Source organism: Carassius gibelio, chromosome B3, assembly GCF_023724105.1.
Source record: "Carassius gibelio isolate Cgi1373 ecotype wild population from Czech Republic chromosome B3, carGib1.2-hapl.c, whole genome shotgun sequence".
NCBI lineage: Eukaryota > Metazoa > Chordata > Actinopteri > Cypriniformes > Cyprinidae > Carassius > Carassius gibelio.
This window is the reverse complement of record NC_068398.1, coordinates 52,253,747-52,271,641: the sequence shown is the minus strand read 5'-3', so window position 1 is coordinate 52,271,641 and position 17,895 is coordinate 52,253,747. Positions and strand designations below refer to the sequence as shown.

The 17,895-nt window shown below is 43.1% G+C and overlaps 1 long non-coding RNA gene across 1 annotated transcript; it reads right to left on the bottom strand.

The window, feature by feature from the left end:
* Positions 1–537: 537 nt before the first annotated feature.
* LOC127951925 (uncharacterized) lies at positions 538–2,839 on the bottom strand. Its single transcript, XR_008152765.1, has 5 exons — positions 2,336–2,839; positions 1,717–2,015; positions 1,436–1,626; positions 1,146–1,305; positions 538–599 (listed from the first exon to the last, which is right to left on the bottom strand). It is a non-coding gene; the product is annotated as an uncharacterized LOC127951925 (long non-coding RNA).
* Between the last annotated feature and the right edge of the window lie 15,056 nt (positions 2,840–17,895).

The following is a 17,895-nucleotide window of genomic DNA, read 5'->3' as shown; positions in this document are numbered from 1 at the left end:
AGCTGTGTGTACGGTCTACTGTCCATGTCCAGAAAGGTAAGAAAAACATCATCAAAGTAGTCCATGTGACATCAGAGGGTCAGTTATAATATTTTAAAGCATCGAAAATACATTTTGGCCCAAAAATAGCAAAAACTACAACTTTATTCAGCATTGTCTTCTCTTCTGTGTCTGTGTGAGAGAGTTCAAAACACTCGGCTCGGTGTTCATCTTCAGTTCTCTCTTCACAGCAGTTCAGTCAGTGTACTGTTTGAGTAAATGAATTACTCCGGGATATTGGTTTGTTTGAACTCAGAGGGAGTGTCAGCCACATTAAACAAGTTAACAGCTTAAGTCATTTATGAATTAATGCTTATTGGAGATGCGAACCATTTAAAACGATTCAGTTCGATTTGGTGAACTGAATGATTAGTTTGTGAACCGGATATCCAGCTGCTTTGATTTGAACTCTCTCTCACACAACAGACACGGAAGAGAAGACAATGCTGAATAAAGTCATAGTTTTTGCTATTTTTGGACCAAAATGTATTTTCGATGCTCCAACCATTGCTCCACCTCCTGGTTCGTAGCTTCTCTGCAACCAGGATTTCTCTGAATGGCTTCAAGAAACAAACAATTAAAAGATATCATGGCAGGTTCCAGAGTTTAAATACAAAACTTTTTAAAGACATAGTAAAGACAGGCAATGACATTTAAACTTAAATTTAATTTAGGCCTTAACTTTAGTTAAGTCCCATTCTTTTGTTGACTTTGTGTGACAGACTTAAGGGAAAGTGATAGCATAATTTGTTCATACAGTTTCTTTACCACTATGGAGTTAAACAGACCCAGACCTTACAAAAGAGAGATATACATAGCCTGACAAGCCAGACTATATCATAATGTGTAGTCCGACCACGAACGATAGACTAACACCCCTTTCACACATACATGGTTATTCTGAAAAACAAATACATTTCTCTGCATTTATGTCCTATGTTAGCATACAAACAAAGATTTGCCTCTATAAACGGTGGCCATTTAACTGGAGGCGGCCAAGAGCCTTTATTCACCCTGTATTGAGGGGTGGCAGCTCATCGAAGTGACTAGGAAGCTGGTAAATGAACCTAAAAATGTTGCCTGGTACATCTAATCAACACTTTTACCTGTGACAACATTCTTGACTTATAGGCCCTGGAATGATGTTTTGCCATGGAGGCCTGTCCAATTGATTTTGCAGGCCAAGTCGTTCTAAAGCATCATCTTCATGACCCTCCACACAGTGTCCTTGAGGGTCACGCCCCCAGCAAGGCCCAGTGTCAGCACCTGAAAAACAAAACAAAAAACTAAATGTTTTGCAAATATGAATGTTCATTGCGGAGAAAGCAAAAAAAATAAAAATAAAAAGTTCAGAAAAAAAACTGGTCCAACTACTAATGATAAAAGTAATTAATACCAAGCCCTTCTCGTCTCTGGCTTTGTTTTAATTTCACAGTCCAGCGACAATAGAACCTCAGCATCCCTCAACGCCAGGAAACTTCCATCCATGTGGTGTAGGTGTAGAAGAGAGATCCTGAACAATCCGCAGCAAATTTCTTTGCATATCACACATCACCTCCTTCTTGGCAATGATCTCTCGTAGTAATGCTGAAACCAGAACATTTTAAAAACGGTTCATTCCTTGCCAGCTGTAACATAGAAAAGTATTTTAAATGGAAATAGAGCATAAGGTCTCACCAGAGTGCAGGTCCATCTCAGAAGCAGCATTAGGGACGAGATGGAATGGCTCAGGAGTTTCATGGTGGCGAGATGGCTGAGGGGGGAAGATGGTAGGATCTCAGGAGGTCCAAGGGCGTGAAACGGCTGCAGAGAGGCAAGGTTGACTAGCTGGCGGAGAGATTTCATCTCATGAGGAAATGGCATCACGCAACAGTAACGGCAGACGTGGAATGGAGGGCACCTTAGGGAGGACTGGTTTGCGCTTCACAAACTCCTCATCAGACTCCTCCTGACTCGAGAGGAAGTGCTGGTTTGGTCTTTGAAGAGAGAAAACCAAAATTATTTAAAACCCTACAGCCGTATAAGACCTGTTTACACTGCCTACTCTGAAGAGACCCATCTATGAATAAAACTCGATAAAACTAAGGTTTTGAAGTAAATTAAATCCTACAATTACGGTTTCTCATCAATTACCCCACATACTATTTTTTCAGTGATACTTCTAACAGAAATTTGGCAACTTAAATGCTTAAATCTTTTTAAATGCCTTAGTTTAAAGACTAACGCTATGTAGATAAACTGAGCAAAATCTGAGTGCAACACACATTATCCTGGATTCAGCAGATTTGCGACATACCTGGTTTATCTTTTTGCTGGCCTCCCCTCCTCTGCTTCTGACTGGAGGTCTGGGTCATCTTCTGCCCGGCGAAGTTTCAACCTTGCCTCACTAAAGCTATCTGTCAAGAATGGGAACAAAGTGAAAAACAAAGCTTTACACAAACCGTTATTGGTGTTGTGAGATAATATCATGATTGTAATATATTAAATAATTTGGTTCTTGTAATGTCTGCATCCCAGTGTCAACTTTACATTACAAAAAAACAAATAAATACACTTAATGACACCAGTCATAAACATAAGTGTCATTAAAGTTCATGATGTGCGCCATGCTAATAAGGCTCACTCTTATGTAGACACTTTAAAATCAAGTGTTAACGTTACCAGGGTACAAGAAGGCTGTGGTACATTGATTTTCAACATTTTAGTAAACTGAATTTTATTAGATTTAGTTACAACACCTGGTAAGCTACATTTTTTATTATTGCTTGAAACTAATTTCAGCATTTCAGTTAAATTCTTGTGAATTTGGATAAATATTAGGTACACAAGATAGACATTAATTTTTCTCAAGAAAAAAAAACTGGTAGTATTAAAAATAATTCAAATTAAATATAATGGGTTTTTATTATAATAACAACATTATCTAATGATAAAAGTAAAAAAATATAATAAATGTGTAATATAATAGGCTACACATATTTAGCTAAATACTCTATAGCTCTTTTTTTCTAGCCAACTAACGTGCTATGGCCTATATTATGGTCATTAAATTGCTTCCTGAGGTAGGCTAAATTTTATTGACCCTTTCCATAAAATTGACAGAATCTGAGATTTTTTTTTTTATATCATAAGTAAGCTGCTTGGTCTAGTCTGTCGGTCTCCATGTCCTCTTTGCTTCGCGATTTTTCAGTGCGTGAGAAAATGGATCTGGCCTATCCATACGCCATATGCAATTTTTTCATCATATTCATGTCATCTAAAACTGCCATGACAATCTGCCTGGAGCTCATGAGGGCACTTTAACGTTAGGGCGCGAAAAGAAAAAAAATCTACTTAGCAGATAAAAGACGAACAGAACACAACTTACCTTCCTTTTACTTGGCTCTTGACAGTCCCCGGTGAAATCTCTGTCAGGAAATGTACAGGAACATTTGGCTTGGTCAAGAGAAACGGGTTCGGTTAGCTAAAGTAAGTGCTGACGCTAAGGTCTGGTACAACTATTCAAAAACGGGACAGTTTCTGCTTCTCACAACATATCATATAATATAATGCCAGTTTACACGGAACTTACCACCTATACAACAGAAAATATAATTAGGTAACGAGCTATTTGCAGGACAGTTAATGGAATTACTAAAAATAAATCATAGTTCAGCTTAAGCAACACTTTACCTCAACGCAGTTCAGGTAACGTTACACGACTCCGTTTAAAATGCCGCGGCAGCGAGGTCAAAGGGTAAATCATTAATGTTTTAATAAGTTTGTTTTTTCATGCTTAAATATCAGGTATCCATTTTTATTTTATTATGCCAAGTTAATTATGGTCAGACCCTACCTTTACATACATTTTAAATGTGAATTCAGTAAAATTGATTAATTATTAAATTGTGTAACTTCGTGTAATTTCATAAAGTTATGACAAAGACAGCTTTGTCCATTAGAGGCTATATATATATATATATATATACATATATATATATATATATATATATATATATATATATATATAATGATAAAACATGAGAGGAAATACTTGTTTAAGTCATTTCACAATCACTCCCACAACAGCAACTGAAAAATACGTTGAATCTGGCACATTTCATATTTGCCAGAAGAGAGCCATAAAATAATGCCCCTCCCTCCACCACCCCCAGCTGCGCCACCACCGATTCTGGGACTCTTCAGGAATGCCATCCATTTGCCAACAACGTACACAAACCAAACAAATGCCAGAAGAATCCAGAAAAGGCCCGGACGATTTTGCTATCTGGGATGGGGGGAGCTGGTGAGGCCCAGTGGTTTTCAAAAGGGACTGGATGAGATTACTTAACTTCTCAAATCTCCTCAACTTCAAAATTAGAGCCATTTGAATATAGGATGAAATTAACTCTAGCAAAAAAGTAAAAAAAAAAAAAAAACTAATAGTGTTCTCATCCAGTCCCAACTGAAAACAGGCACAAAGAGGCATAGAGCCAGCCCACTTGATGGGAAAGCTCTATCAATTCCTCCACATACCTTTTCAGATGGCGACCACCCTGTCGCAGGCAGCACAACCGCTCCTCAGCCCAATCCATCTTGATCCTAGGTCCATTCATCTGTCACAGGTTTGTGCTCTTAGGAGCTAGGCACATGACACAGGCAAGGCAAGTTTATTTATATAGCACATTTGGTACACAATGATTAAAACATTAACTTAATTAAAATAAATTTAAAAACAGTTAGAAAATGATTTTACATAAAAAGAAAACAGTGCAAATATAGTGCAATCAGTTTGGACATTGCACAGTGCTCATTCAATAAATGCACAGCTAACCAGATGAGTTTTAGGTCTAGATTTAAATGTGACTAGTGTTTTAGCATATCTGATCTCTTCTGGAAGCTGATTCCAACTGCGGGCAGCATAGTAACTAAAGGCGGACTGTCCTTGTTTTGTGTGAACCCTTAGTATTTCTAACTTACTCAATCCTTGTGATCTGAGTGGACAGTTAGGTTTATATTCAGTGAGCATATCTGCAATATATTTCGGTCCTAGGTCATTTAGTGACTTATATACGAGTATAAGTACTTTAAAATCAATCCTAAATGTAACTGGAAGCCAGTGTAAGGACCTGAGGACTGGAGTGATATGCTCAGATTTTCTGGTTCTAGTCAGAATCCTGGCAGCAGCGTTCTGGATGAGCTGCAGCTGTCTAATGGTCTTTTTGGGAAGGCCGGTGAGGAGCCCATTACAATAGTCCACCCTCCTGGTGATAAAGGCATGAACAAGTTTGTCCAAGTCTTGGCTGGAAACAAAACATCTAATTCTTGCAATGTTTTTTAAATGATAGTATGCTGATTCAATTACTGCTTTGATATGTGTTGAGGCTATCCTATAAGCCTCGGCATAGATGGCATGGTGTTCTCAACGCGTAGCAGAAAATCCAAACCTTAGCTCTCTTTGGGTGGTGTTCCCATTTATTATGAAGGTAAAAAAGGGATAATTTACATAAAATGATATTTCACCCAGTGCTGAATATTAAAGTGCTGTCGTGCTGTTGGTAACCTGAGTGCTCACGGCTACGGTAAGAACCGTGTGTTCCTCGCCATCCACACCCTTTCCTAACTAATTGCAACACCTGTAAATATATCTACCTCCAGGTGACGTGTCACACATAGTGCAACACTCCCACTCAGTGGCTAGAATAATAATAGCAAGATTAACCTATCCAGAGAAGGTGAATATATAAATAGCTCTTACACCCCGGCCCCATAATTGTGAATGTTTACTTTAACCACAATTACCCAAATTACCAATTTTAAACAAAAGGGGCCATTTGTGCAATGATAATCTTAAATACAATCTTCTTCTCTTGAGATTAGGACATCTGTAGGAAGATCAGCTAATCAGGACCTCATCTGTGACACTTCGACTTCCATCAATAGGCAGATCTTTGTTACTGGCCGTTCCAGCTGACCCGTTGTTGTTTTCAGCAGCACCGAGCGAACTAAGCCTTTCTTGTCAGGGTATGTCTGTGTAATTTTTCCCATCAGCCAGGACCCTCGTGGAGTGACAGGATCCATTATGACCACAATGTCTCCAACAGAAAAGCTTCTTTTTGGTCTCATCCACTTCTGTCTCTCCTGGAGTAGTGGTAAGTGTTCCCTCACCCAGCGTTTCCAAAATAGATCAGATAGGAACTGCACCTGGCTCCATCTTCTCTTCAGATACAGGTTATCCTTACAAAAGAGCCCAAGAGGGAGGTGTGGCTTTGACTTTAAGAGCAGGATGTGGTTGGGTGTAAGTTCGAGGTCATTCGTATCATCAGAAGCCTTTGTAATGGGACGACTATTGAGAACGGCTTCGACTTCACAAAGAATGGTATGAAACCCTTCATGATCCAGTGTTTACAGACCATGTCAGACCATTCTGCAGTAAGACATGCTGAATCTTCTGTTGGTCTAACTCAGCAATGGCTTCCCTTAACTCCCGCTCAGCTCCTATGAAGTTGGTGCCATTATCTGATGTCAGGTGTGTCACCTGACCTCTACGACACATGAAACGGCAAATGGCATTTATGCATGAGTCAGTGTCTAAAGCATAACAACTTCGAGATGAACTGCCCTACTCGCCATGCAGGTAAAGAGAACGCTGTACCGCTTTGCTCTGCTCCGGCCCTTCTTCACCTCAATTGGCCCAAAGTAGTCGACTCCCACATTTGTGAAAGCAGGTAAGTCTGGCACAATCCTCTCTACTGGTAGGTCAGCCATTTTTTGTTCCCCCGTCTTTCCTTGGAGGCGGCGACAAACTACACACTCAGAGATGACCTTCCTGCAAGCAGAATTGGCATGAGTAATTCAGTATTGCTTACTGAGAGAAGAGAGCATGTGATTTCGACCTGCGTGACCCAGTCTTTGATGGATATACTTTAAGATGAGTTTGGACACATGCTGCTCTTTTTATAAGGAATGACAGGATGTTTTTCAATTTCTGGCATGGCAGCCCTACTAAGCCTTCCTCCCACACGCACCAATCCATCCTCCAACACTGGGTCCAATTTGTAGAGGTCACTGTTTCTTTTGACATATCCTCCGTTTTTCAAAACTGCAATCTCATTGGAAAACCTTTCATGCTGGGAAAAACTGATGATGGCACTTTCTGCCCTCTCAAGGTCACCTGCAGTCAGTGGCTGTCCACGAAGTGCCAATTTTTCCCTTTGCATTTTGGCATAGAGGTAGTTGCTTCTTCGGCCTCCATTATCGTGGCCAATGCCTTTAGACGCTTCAAGAACCTTTCTCCTTTTGGACAGGGTTAGAAGCACATCTATGAGTCTGAACATCCATGCCACAGACATTCTCAGCTTCTTAAAATCTGAAAAGTAGCTTAAAAACACATTTGTTGCATTCGGTGGACGATGGGATACAAAGGCATTCACCAGTTGATCTTTTTTCACCTCCGGGTCACCCAAAGGGATTAGAGGTTGTTCCATGATGGTCTTAGGCCATTCCACCTCCCCCCTCAAGAGAAAGTCTGGTCCCTTCAGCCACCGCCTGCATGCAAGAAATTCTTCCGCACTTAGACCCCTGGAGGCCTCATCTGCTAGATTAAGTTTTGTGCCAATGTGTCTCCACTGTGCAACATCCGTTTCATTTCTAATCACAGCCACCCTATTGGACACAAATCTATGAAACCTCCTGATCTCGTTTCCAATATACTTTAAAACAGTTGTAGTGTCTGTCCAGAATACTGATGGGTATAAATCCAGCTGCAACTCCCTCTTCAGCATGTTGTCCACCCGGACAGCCAGAACAGCAGCAGTCAGCTCAAGGCGAGGAATTGTTATTTGCTTTAAAGGAGCAACCCTGGCCTTGCCCAAGATAAAAGCAATATTGACATGATTTCTCTTATTCTCCATCCTGAGATATGACGCAGTTCCGTAGCCATACTCACTGGCATCGGAGAAGTGATGCAACTGCAGGTGAGTAGGTGTTCCAAAATCCTTCGGCTAGATGCACCGGTCGACAGTGATATCAGTGATATGATGGAGATCAACCAGCCATTTAGACCACTGCTCAGAGAAGACATGAGGTATGTTGGCGTCCCAGCCGATGTTCAGCCTACACATATCCTACAGCATCCTTTTAACAGGTAAAGTAAATGATACAAGAAAACCCAAAGGGTCATAGATAGACGACACCACAGACAATATGCCACGTCTTGTATGTGGGCGCTCTTCGATGGCTATCCTAAAGGTCAGCATGTCTGTATCTATGCACCAATGAAGACCAAGAGCTGTTTCGACAGGACTTGCCTTTTGATCCAGGTTAAGCCCCCTGGTGGTCTTTGAGCGCTGTGACTGAGGAATACTAGACAAGACCTCACTGCTGTTGCTTGTCCACTTCAACAGGAGGAATCCTCTCTTCGCACAGGCTTCAGTCAATTCATGCACCATTTTTATGGCTTTAGCCTCTGATGACACAGATTTTAAACAATCATCCATGTAGAAATTTTAGAGTATTGTGTTCAGAACACTGGGATTAAAGTTGTCTTTGTAGTTTTGCACAATTCTCTGCAGTGAATAGTTTGCACAACTGGGCGAAGACACGGCCCCAAAGAGGTGAACTCTCATCCTGTATTGCATGGAAGCTTGCCTTGTATCGCCATCAGGATACCACAAGAAGCGTAAAATTCTGTGTGCTCCGGAGTCACCCTCACCTGATGGAACATGGCTTGGATGTCTGCCATCAGCGCTACTCGTTCTTGTCTAAACCTAGTAAGTACGCCAAATAAGGTGCTTGTCAGGTGAGGTCCCTGCAACAGCTGAGAATTCAATAAAATTCCTTTAAACACAGCGGCACAGTCAAAGACAACTCGAAGGGTTTTCTTTTTTGGATGGTATACCCCATGATGGGGAATATACCACACCTTGCCGTCATCTCGCTTCAACTGCTGATGTGGTACAAGCTCAGCATAACCCTTTTCAATGACTTCGGAGAGGAAAGCTGTGTACTCTTGATGATCTTTATTTCTATTGAACTTCCTGTGAAGACTTAAGAGACACTGCTTTGCGATGCTATAATTATTTAGCAAGATGACATCTTTAGCCTTAAATGGCAAGTCAAAGCAATAGTGTCCTTCATCAAGCTGAATTGAAGACTCCATTATTTGAATAAATCTTTGATCCACTGTAGAAAGGCAAACATGGTCTGATTTTTCATTGAAATCCTGATTTTATTGGGAAACCAATAAGTCTTGTAGCTTGGCGAATGAGATCCTATTTACACTGACTTCAGGAAGGCCTTTCTTGCCTTTACGCGGCTCACCACCTCTCAGCGGGCCATTCACGACCCACCCCAGTAGAGTCCTGACAGCATAAGGTCCTTTGCCTTGGCTATTTATTATTTCCCATGGTTCCATGAGCTTCGGTGCATTGGTGCCAATCAGCAATTCCACCTCTGCCTCAAGACTGGGAACTGTAATGCCTTTGAGGTATTTCCATCCCTCTAGGTCCTGTTGAGTGAGAATGTTATTTCTGCTCACAGGCATGGTCTTCTGGGTATAAACTTCAGGTAAGTCAAGGAAGTTTTCTTCATTCAAACCAGACACCTCAAGACCACTAAGCAAGAATGTGTCTACAGACCTCTCTTGGCCAAGAGTATGAAGAAGAATGCTAGTCTTGACTCCTGAAAGATTCAGTTTCCTCATGAGATGTTGAGTACAGAAAGAAGCTGAACTCCCAGGGTCTAGAAAGTCATAGGTGTTCATAATCGTGCTCCCGAACTTGGCCTTCACCTGTACAGGCACAATAGAGAGAACACATTCATCTCTTCCGGCCCCAGTATGGCCACATGTCTCCAATGACACAGATGCATTATTGACTGACACTTCATGAGTTTTAAGTTTAATGTGTACGACAGTTGGATGCTTGTGTTTACATATATCACAAGTCAAAGGCTTGTCACAGTCCCTGCTCATATGACCTCTCCTCAGACAGCTGAAACACACTCTGCCTACCTTCAAAACCTCCAATTTCTCCCTGTGTGACATCTCATCAAGCTGTGAACAATTCTCCACTGAATGCTGACTCTTACAAACAAAGCATGACTCTTCGTCATTCCTTTGTGAAGCTGGCCCTCTGTGCTGTTGGTACCAAGCTGCTGATGTGGTTGATCCTAAGGCAGTATTGATGGCAGCAACAGTAGCTTGACCTCTTCCGGTATGTCTACTCTTTTGTTTAGAGGAAGAGTCTGATGGCATACCCTGTAGGTCACAGAAGAGAGGATCCTCAGTTTATATGGCAACTTCATCATTATCAGGCGAAGATTGGATGGCACGTTCAACTCCTCCATATGCTGTAAATCTTCCATAACATTACAACAGTCCCTTAAAAAGATTGAAAAGGACTGCAGAGCATTAATGTCATCAACCCTCATCGTAGGCCACGTCATAGCCTTCTCCATATAAGCTACAGCAATTTTTATTTCATTTCCGAAGAATTCTTTCAAAAGATTCTTTGCTCTCTCATAGCCATGCCCAGGAGCCATGTTATAGCAACTCCGAACCAGTTCTCTGGGCTGTCCTCTGGTATGTTGCTCAAGATAATAAAGACATTCTTGTTTATCTGTAGTTTTTCTTTCAATTGCTTGCTCGAAAGCTCTAATGAAGGCAGCATACTTAAGTGGATCACCATCAAACTCTAGGATAGCTCGTGGCGGAAGAGAGGCTAAGGCTTGGTTCTGTACCAGCTGACCGATTATGTTAGTTTGCTGTTGCATAAGGTCATACAAAGTAGGGTGTTGAACATGGTCAGCAGAGGAATTTGGCCTCAACCTCTAGCTGTTCCTTTTTCCTTTTCAGCTTTGCCTTTTCCATTTGAAGGGCTGCTTCTTCGGCGTCAATGTCATGCTTTTTTCTCAAAGCAGCTGCAGACTGTAAAAGTGCAGCTCTTTCAGCCTTTGCCTTTAAACGCACAGAACTAATACTGGAAGCCTTTGAATGGACAGAAGAGTGATCTTTATGTTTTGACCCTTTACTTGAGACATTGGAAATACTATCTTCATGCCTTATATCAACATTTGTTATAGACAGCACATCAAGATTCCCTTCATCATTTTTTGCAGCAGCATCGGCCAACCACTTCTTCACGTCATTCTCAAATGTATTAAATTCCAATGTTTTATGTGCAAGCCAATGTTGTTGTTTGTCGTATTCAGAATCTGGCATAGGCATTTCCAGCAACGTAGTTTGGGTTTCTAAAGCCTCATTGCACAAAGTGGTATATTTTTTTAGACATTTCTTCACATCAAACACAGTTTGAGATGTTATTTTTCCAGAAAGAACCTCATTAATCCTCTGTTTAATTTTATTAGCTTGCATAAATTAGGATTTCCGATTTTTTTGCAGATTTTTGAACAACATTGTAAATCCCTTAGCTGTTAAATTTCTTATGCGTTTCCCCCGAGTCATCAACAGCAACACTCGACTTATCAGAAATATCATTTTTATCTGTAGCCACAGAAGCAATTTTGGCTCTATCGAGCTCAGTTTCTTCCTCTGCAATCATCTTTATGCATTAAGCGCATCCAGTTCAAAGCACTCAATGATAACAGCACAATTAATCTTGCTCATGCAGAGGCAACCAACAGCACACACAACATAGCACTTTCAATTTTATGAAGCAACAACACTGAAAGAGTCTTTCATTTCAATTCCGAGAGTCCACCTTTTTCCAATTCCATACATCAGCAGAAATATATGAAAGTGTACCCACCAGCTTTCCGTGATTGCGGTCTGCGTGTGGACTTACAGATGTTTCAATTATAATTTCCAGGCTCCGTAACAGGAAAGCAATCCAATTAAATAGGCAATCCTTTCAATATCCAAGCGATCAGGCCACTCCTGTCCAATTCAGAAGCATCTCCCAATGAAAAGGAATAGGTTCTTACTGTGTTGAGGCTATCCTATAAGCCTCGGCATAGATGGCATGGTGTTCTCAATGCATAGCAGAAAATCCAAACATTAGCTCTCTTTGGGTGGTGTTCCTGTTTATTATGAAGGTTTAAAAGTGAAGTGACATTCAGCCAAGTATGGTGACCCATACTCAGAATTTGTGCTCTGCATTTAACCCATCCGAAATGCACACACACAGAGCAGTGAACACACACACACACACACACACACACACACACACACACTGTGAGCACACACCCGGAGCAGTGGGCAGCTATTTATGCTGCGGCGCCCGGGGAGCAGTTGGGGGTTCGATGCCTTGCTCAAGGGCACCTAAGTCGTGGTATTGAAGGTGGAGAGAGAGCTGTTCATGCACTCCCCCCACCTACAAAAGGGATAATTTACATAAAATGATATTTCACCCAGTGCTGAATATTAAAGTGCTGTTGTGCTGTTGGTAACCTGAGTGCTCCTGAGGGCTACGGTAAGAACCGTGTGTTCCTCGCCATCCACACCCTTTCCTAACTAATTGCAACACCTGTAAATATATCTACCTCCCAGTGACGTGTCACACATAGTGCAACACTCCCACCCAGTGGCTAGAATAATAATAGCAATATTAACCTATCCAGAGAAGGTGAATATATAAATGGCTCCTACAATATGACTACTGAAACTAAGGTCTGTCTCCAGAATCACACCAAGATTCCTGACTTGATTTTTAGTCTAGAGTCAAGGTATGCAATCACCTTGAACACTCCATCTTTGTTTCCAAATGCAATGACTTCTGTTTTTTCCTTGTTTAACTGAAGAAAGTTCTGGCACATCCAACTACAATGCATTGGCAGAGGGAGTCAATGGGGTTGTATTCATTTGGATATAAGGCTGTCATGGTTCATGGATTAATTGACTCGCCCTCGCTATGTGGGTGCACGTGGGTTGAATGGGTGCGGCTCATCAGCGCAGCTGATTCTGCCTGCCGTCTTTGGTCCTACACGACTTCTGTTCTTTTGTGTCATTAAACACTAGTTCACTTGCTATTGAATCATTGACTGTTCTTTCGAGCCATGACAGAACCATCTGAACACACCATGGATTCAGCTGTCTCGAACAGATCGCCAGTAACCACGCCCACATGGATCATCAGGATGAACAGATGGGAGCCTCGGGTCGGGCGATACAGGCTCTGGCAACACAGGTGACCGAGCTCACCTCTCAATTACACCGTCTGAGAGGTCCCACTGCCCCGGAGAATCCCAACTTCAACCGGCCGGAGCCGCGCATCCCCACGCCTGAGAGGTATTCAGGTGAACAGAATTTATGCAGAGCCTTTTTAACCAAGTGTTCAATTTACTTCTCTCTTCAGCCTATGACATTTTCTTCCAAGGAGAGTAAGGTGGCACTAGTTATGACGCTGGTGTCTGGACGCACAGCTCTGTGACAGAATCAACACCACTGCTGCTCCTCATTTCAAGCACTCAAGCAGGAGATGGGAGGCGTGTTCGACCGCGGCGTCGCCGGACGTGAGGCAGCACGCCAACTTGCTGATCTCAGACAGAACAACAACTCAGTTTCTGACTATTCCATCGAGTTTCGGATGCTGGCCACCGAGTGCAAATGGAATGAGGAGGCACAGTGGGACATGTTCCTGTATGGGTTGGCTGACCGTGTTCAAAAGGAGATTTACACTTTGGAGCAACCCAAGACGCTTGATGGACGGGTCGAACTTGCACTACGATTTGATGCACGTCTTCAACAGAGAGACACTCGACCATTTCAGACTCCTATAGGTGATTTCGCTAAGTTCTCCGGTTACAGGAGGGGGAACACGGTCAGCCCCTCTAATGATCCTGAACCCATGCAGGTGGGTCGAGCTCGGCTCTCCCGGGAGGAGAGAGAACATCGCCGCTCGAGGGGACTGTGTCTCTCCTGTGGAGAGGCCAGACATTTCATTTCTACCAGTTTCTATACTGTCGGCGGGATTTACTGTTTACTGTAGGGTAACTTGATGACTTTTCTTTGGCTCACAAACTTCACCTCCCCATCACAGCGCTGGAACACCCCATCACCATTCACGCACTAAATGAACAAGAACTCCTGGGCATTACTCACACCACTGGGCTCATCACACTCATCACCTCGGGTAACCACACTGAGAGGACCTCACTCTACCTCACCCAGTCACCTCACACCCCCATTGTCCTGGGTCATCCGTGGTTGGCTAAACACTATGACTGTGCTATAGATTTACTGCCAGGTACGTTTCCGCCTAAGGGCAAGTTATATTCACTTTCTGTTCCAGAAAGGGAGGCTATGGAGAAACGTATTTCTGATTCTCTAGCAATGGAGTTCATCCGCCCTTCCTCTTCTCCAGCGGGGGCGGGATTCTTTTTTGTGGGTAAGAAGGATGGTTCTCTACAACCTTGTATTGATTACCAGGGGTTGAACAGCATCACGGTAAAGAATACTTATCTTTTGCCGTTGATGTCTTCAGCTTTCGAGAGGTTGCAGGGAGCATCAATCTTCACAAAATTGGATTTACGTAATGCATATCATTTGGTTCGCATCCAGAAGGGGGATGTATGGAAGACCGCATTCAACACCCCCAGGGGGCACTTTGAATATTTAAGCCGTTCGGGCTTTCCAACTCCCCAGCAGTCTTCCAGGCACTCGCCAATGATTTGTTGAGAGACATGGTAGATCAGTTCATATATGTTTACCTGGATGACATATTGATTTTTTCTTCATCTCTCCAGGAGCATGTTCAACAAGTCAGACGAGTGCTTCACAGGTTGCTAGAGAATGGACTTTTTGTCAAGGCAGAGAAATGCCCTTTTCATGCACAGTCGGTTCCTTTTCTAGGCTACATCATTTCGTCTGAGGGAATATGGATGGACCCTGAGAAGGTTAAGGCTGTGGTGGAGTGGCCAAGCCCAGATTCCCGTAAGGCCCTACAGAGGTTTCTGGGATTCGCCAACTTCTACCGGTGTTTTATTCACAACTTCAGCCAACTAGCCACACCTCTGACTGCCATGACCTCCCCCAGAACGGCGTTCAGGTGGTCAGACACAGCTGAGGCTGTGTTTGCCAAACTGAAAGGCCGTTTAGTTTCAGCCTCTATCCTTATAGCCCCTGATCTATCACGTCAGTTCGTGGTGGAGGTCGATGTGTCAGAGGTGGGGGTAGGAGCAGTGCTGTCCCAGCGTACTCCGACAGACTACAAGATGCATCCCTGCTTGTTTTTGTCCCATCGTTTATTGCCTGCCAAATGTAACTACGACATTGGTAACAGAGAGTTGTTGGCAGTCAAGTTGGAGTTGGAGGAGTGGTGTCACTGGTTAGAGGGGTCGGGGGTACCCTTTATTGTCTGGACCGATTACAAAAACCTGGAAATATATCAGAACCACCAAAAGAACTCCAGATAGGCTCGGTGGGCACTTTTTTCGGTCATTTAGATTTTTCTCTCTCGTATCGCCCGAGTTCCAAAAACATCAAACCTGACTCTTTATCGCATATATTTGACCGTTCCGAATGCCCGTCTACTCCCGAGTGCATTTTACCCGAGACATTAGTGGTCTCCACACTCACATGGGAGGTTGAATCAAAGGTCAAGACGCCCACTTATAAGACTTCCAATCAACCCCCAGATGGGTTACTTCAACCACTGCCTGTGACTTCGAAACCTTGGTCCAACATAGCGCTAGATTTTATCACCACCCTCCCAGGGCAGTACGGTCGTTTTGACCATGGTGGACCGGTTCTCGAAGGCGGCTCATTTTATTCCCTTGCCCAAATTACCCTCAGCCAAGGAGACAGCGTTGACCATTGTAGACCACGTCTTTTGCTTACATGGCCTCCCAATGGATGTGGTCTCTGACAGAAAATAAATGTGATAAATGCAGGGAGATAGTTAAGCTGACAGAGAAGATTTCAGAATTAGAGAAACGCATCCAAACTTTAATTGAGGACAGTAAGAATGTTAGGGCTCTAGATACGGCTTTGGATGCGTCTAGCTCAGGGATTCCTGTACATTGTTCGGTTCAGGCAACAGAGCCCCTGCAGCAGGGCAACTGGATGACAGTGAGGCAGCGTAGTCGTGTGTCAAAACACTGTTCTTCAGTTCCAATCAAAACATTAAGCAGGTTCTCCCCACTCAGTGATGCACCCACTGAGAAACCTGATGAAAGTGCTCTAGTTATTGGTGATTGTATTATACGACACGTGAATATAGAGACACCAGCCACCATAGTCAAATGTTTACCGGGAGCCAGAGCGCCTGACATCTTGGCAAATTTAAAAGTGCTGGCTAATGCTAAACTTAAATACAGTAAGATTGTTATTCATGCTGGCGCTAATGATGTTCGACTACGCCAGTCGGAGATCACTAAAAATAACATTAAAGAGGTGTGTCAAATTGCAAGCACGATGTCGGACACTGTAATATGCTCTGGTCCCCTCCCTGCTTAACGTGGTGATGAGAGGCATAGCAGATTGTCATCACTCAATGGCTGGATGTCTAAGTGGTGCCCACAGAATAACATCGGTTTCATAGACAATTGGACGAGCGTTTGGGGCAGACCTGACCTGTTGAAAAGAGATGGTCTTTATCCCTCCTGGGGTGGCGCCACTCTTCTCTCTAGAAATATGGCAAAAAGTCTTAGTGTTTATACTTGACTAACTGGGGCCCAGGTCAGGAAGCAGACAGACTGGCTAAACCGACCGTCTGCTAGCTGCCTCATGTCACAGAGGTCAACTAATTCTTAGCACATAGAGACTGTTTCACCTAGATATCACACTATAGAGACTGTGTCTAGAAATAGCACTAGAAAATACAAAAAAGTCCAAACCAAGTTAAGATTAACAATTTAATTGAAATTTAACAAATAAAAAACAGATGCAATATGGATAAACAAATGAGAAAGCTTTCCCTTTCTACGAAAACACTTTTTGTAAATAATATGATCACTGATCATAATATAGATGTGCTCTGTTTGACAGAAACCTGGCTAAAACCTGATGATTACATTATTTTAAATGAGTCCACCCCCCCAAGATTACCGTTATTAAACATTAGCCACGTCTAAAAGGCAAAGGGGGAGGTGTTGTGTCACGGTTGGTAAACCGTGATCTAGGGGTGTTTGCACTTTGTGGTGAAATCTGTGTGTTTCGCGTCTGCACTGATTAGCTTGTGGGCGTCTCCGTTAATTGTCATCAGCAATAGCTGCCACTCAGTACTCATCCACTATATATTGGCTTGTTTCACGTCTTGTGTTTGTGAGATCGTTGTTACTTGTTGGATGTGGTTACCCTGTTTGTCTGGCTTTGGTGTTGTATGCGTTGGATGTCTGTGTTTTCCCTAGAACCTCATCCACTCTCCGCACGTTCACTCAGCCACGGACACTTACCTTCGGCTCTATTCCCCGCAGTTCCTGTGCCATCCTCTCCTGCTGCCTACTAGCCGTCATCATCCGGACTACTCACCTTCTCTCCGCCATCATCCGGATTCCTCACCTCCTCACCACCACCACGGAGTATCGTCTTCTCAGCATCTTTTTTTGTTTGTGTATTTGTATTCCTCTCAGCCCATTAAATCTGATAACTCGCATCTGCTTCCAGACTTTCCTTAATCCACCATCACATAACGATCTCACCACCATGGAAGCAGCGAGCACAAATACACTCACGGATTTCATGCACCACAGCGTCAAAAGAATGGATCAGCATCGCACCACCTGCGCCATCCGTGTCCCGGGAGATTGCCCAGGACCACTTCCGGCCAGAGCCACGACTTCCGGCGCCGGAGAACTATGCGGGTGAGCCAGCGTTTTGCTGAACTTTCTTAACTAAGTGTTCAATGCATTTCGCCCTACAGCCCCGCACCTTCGCTACTGAGAATTCTAAAGTAGTGTTCACGCTCACATTATCAGGGG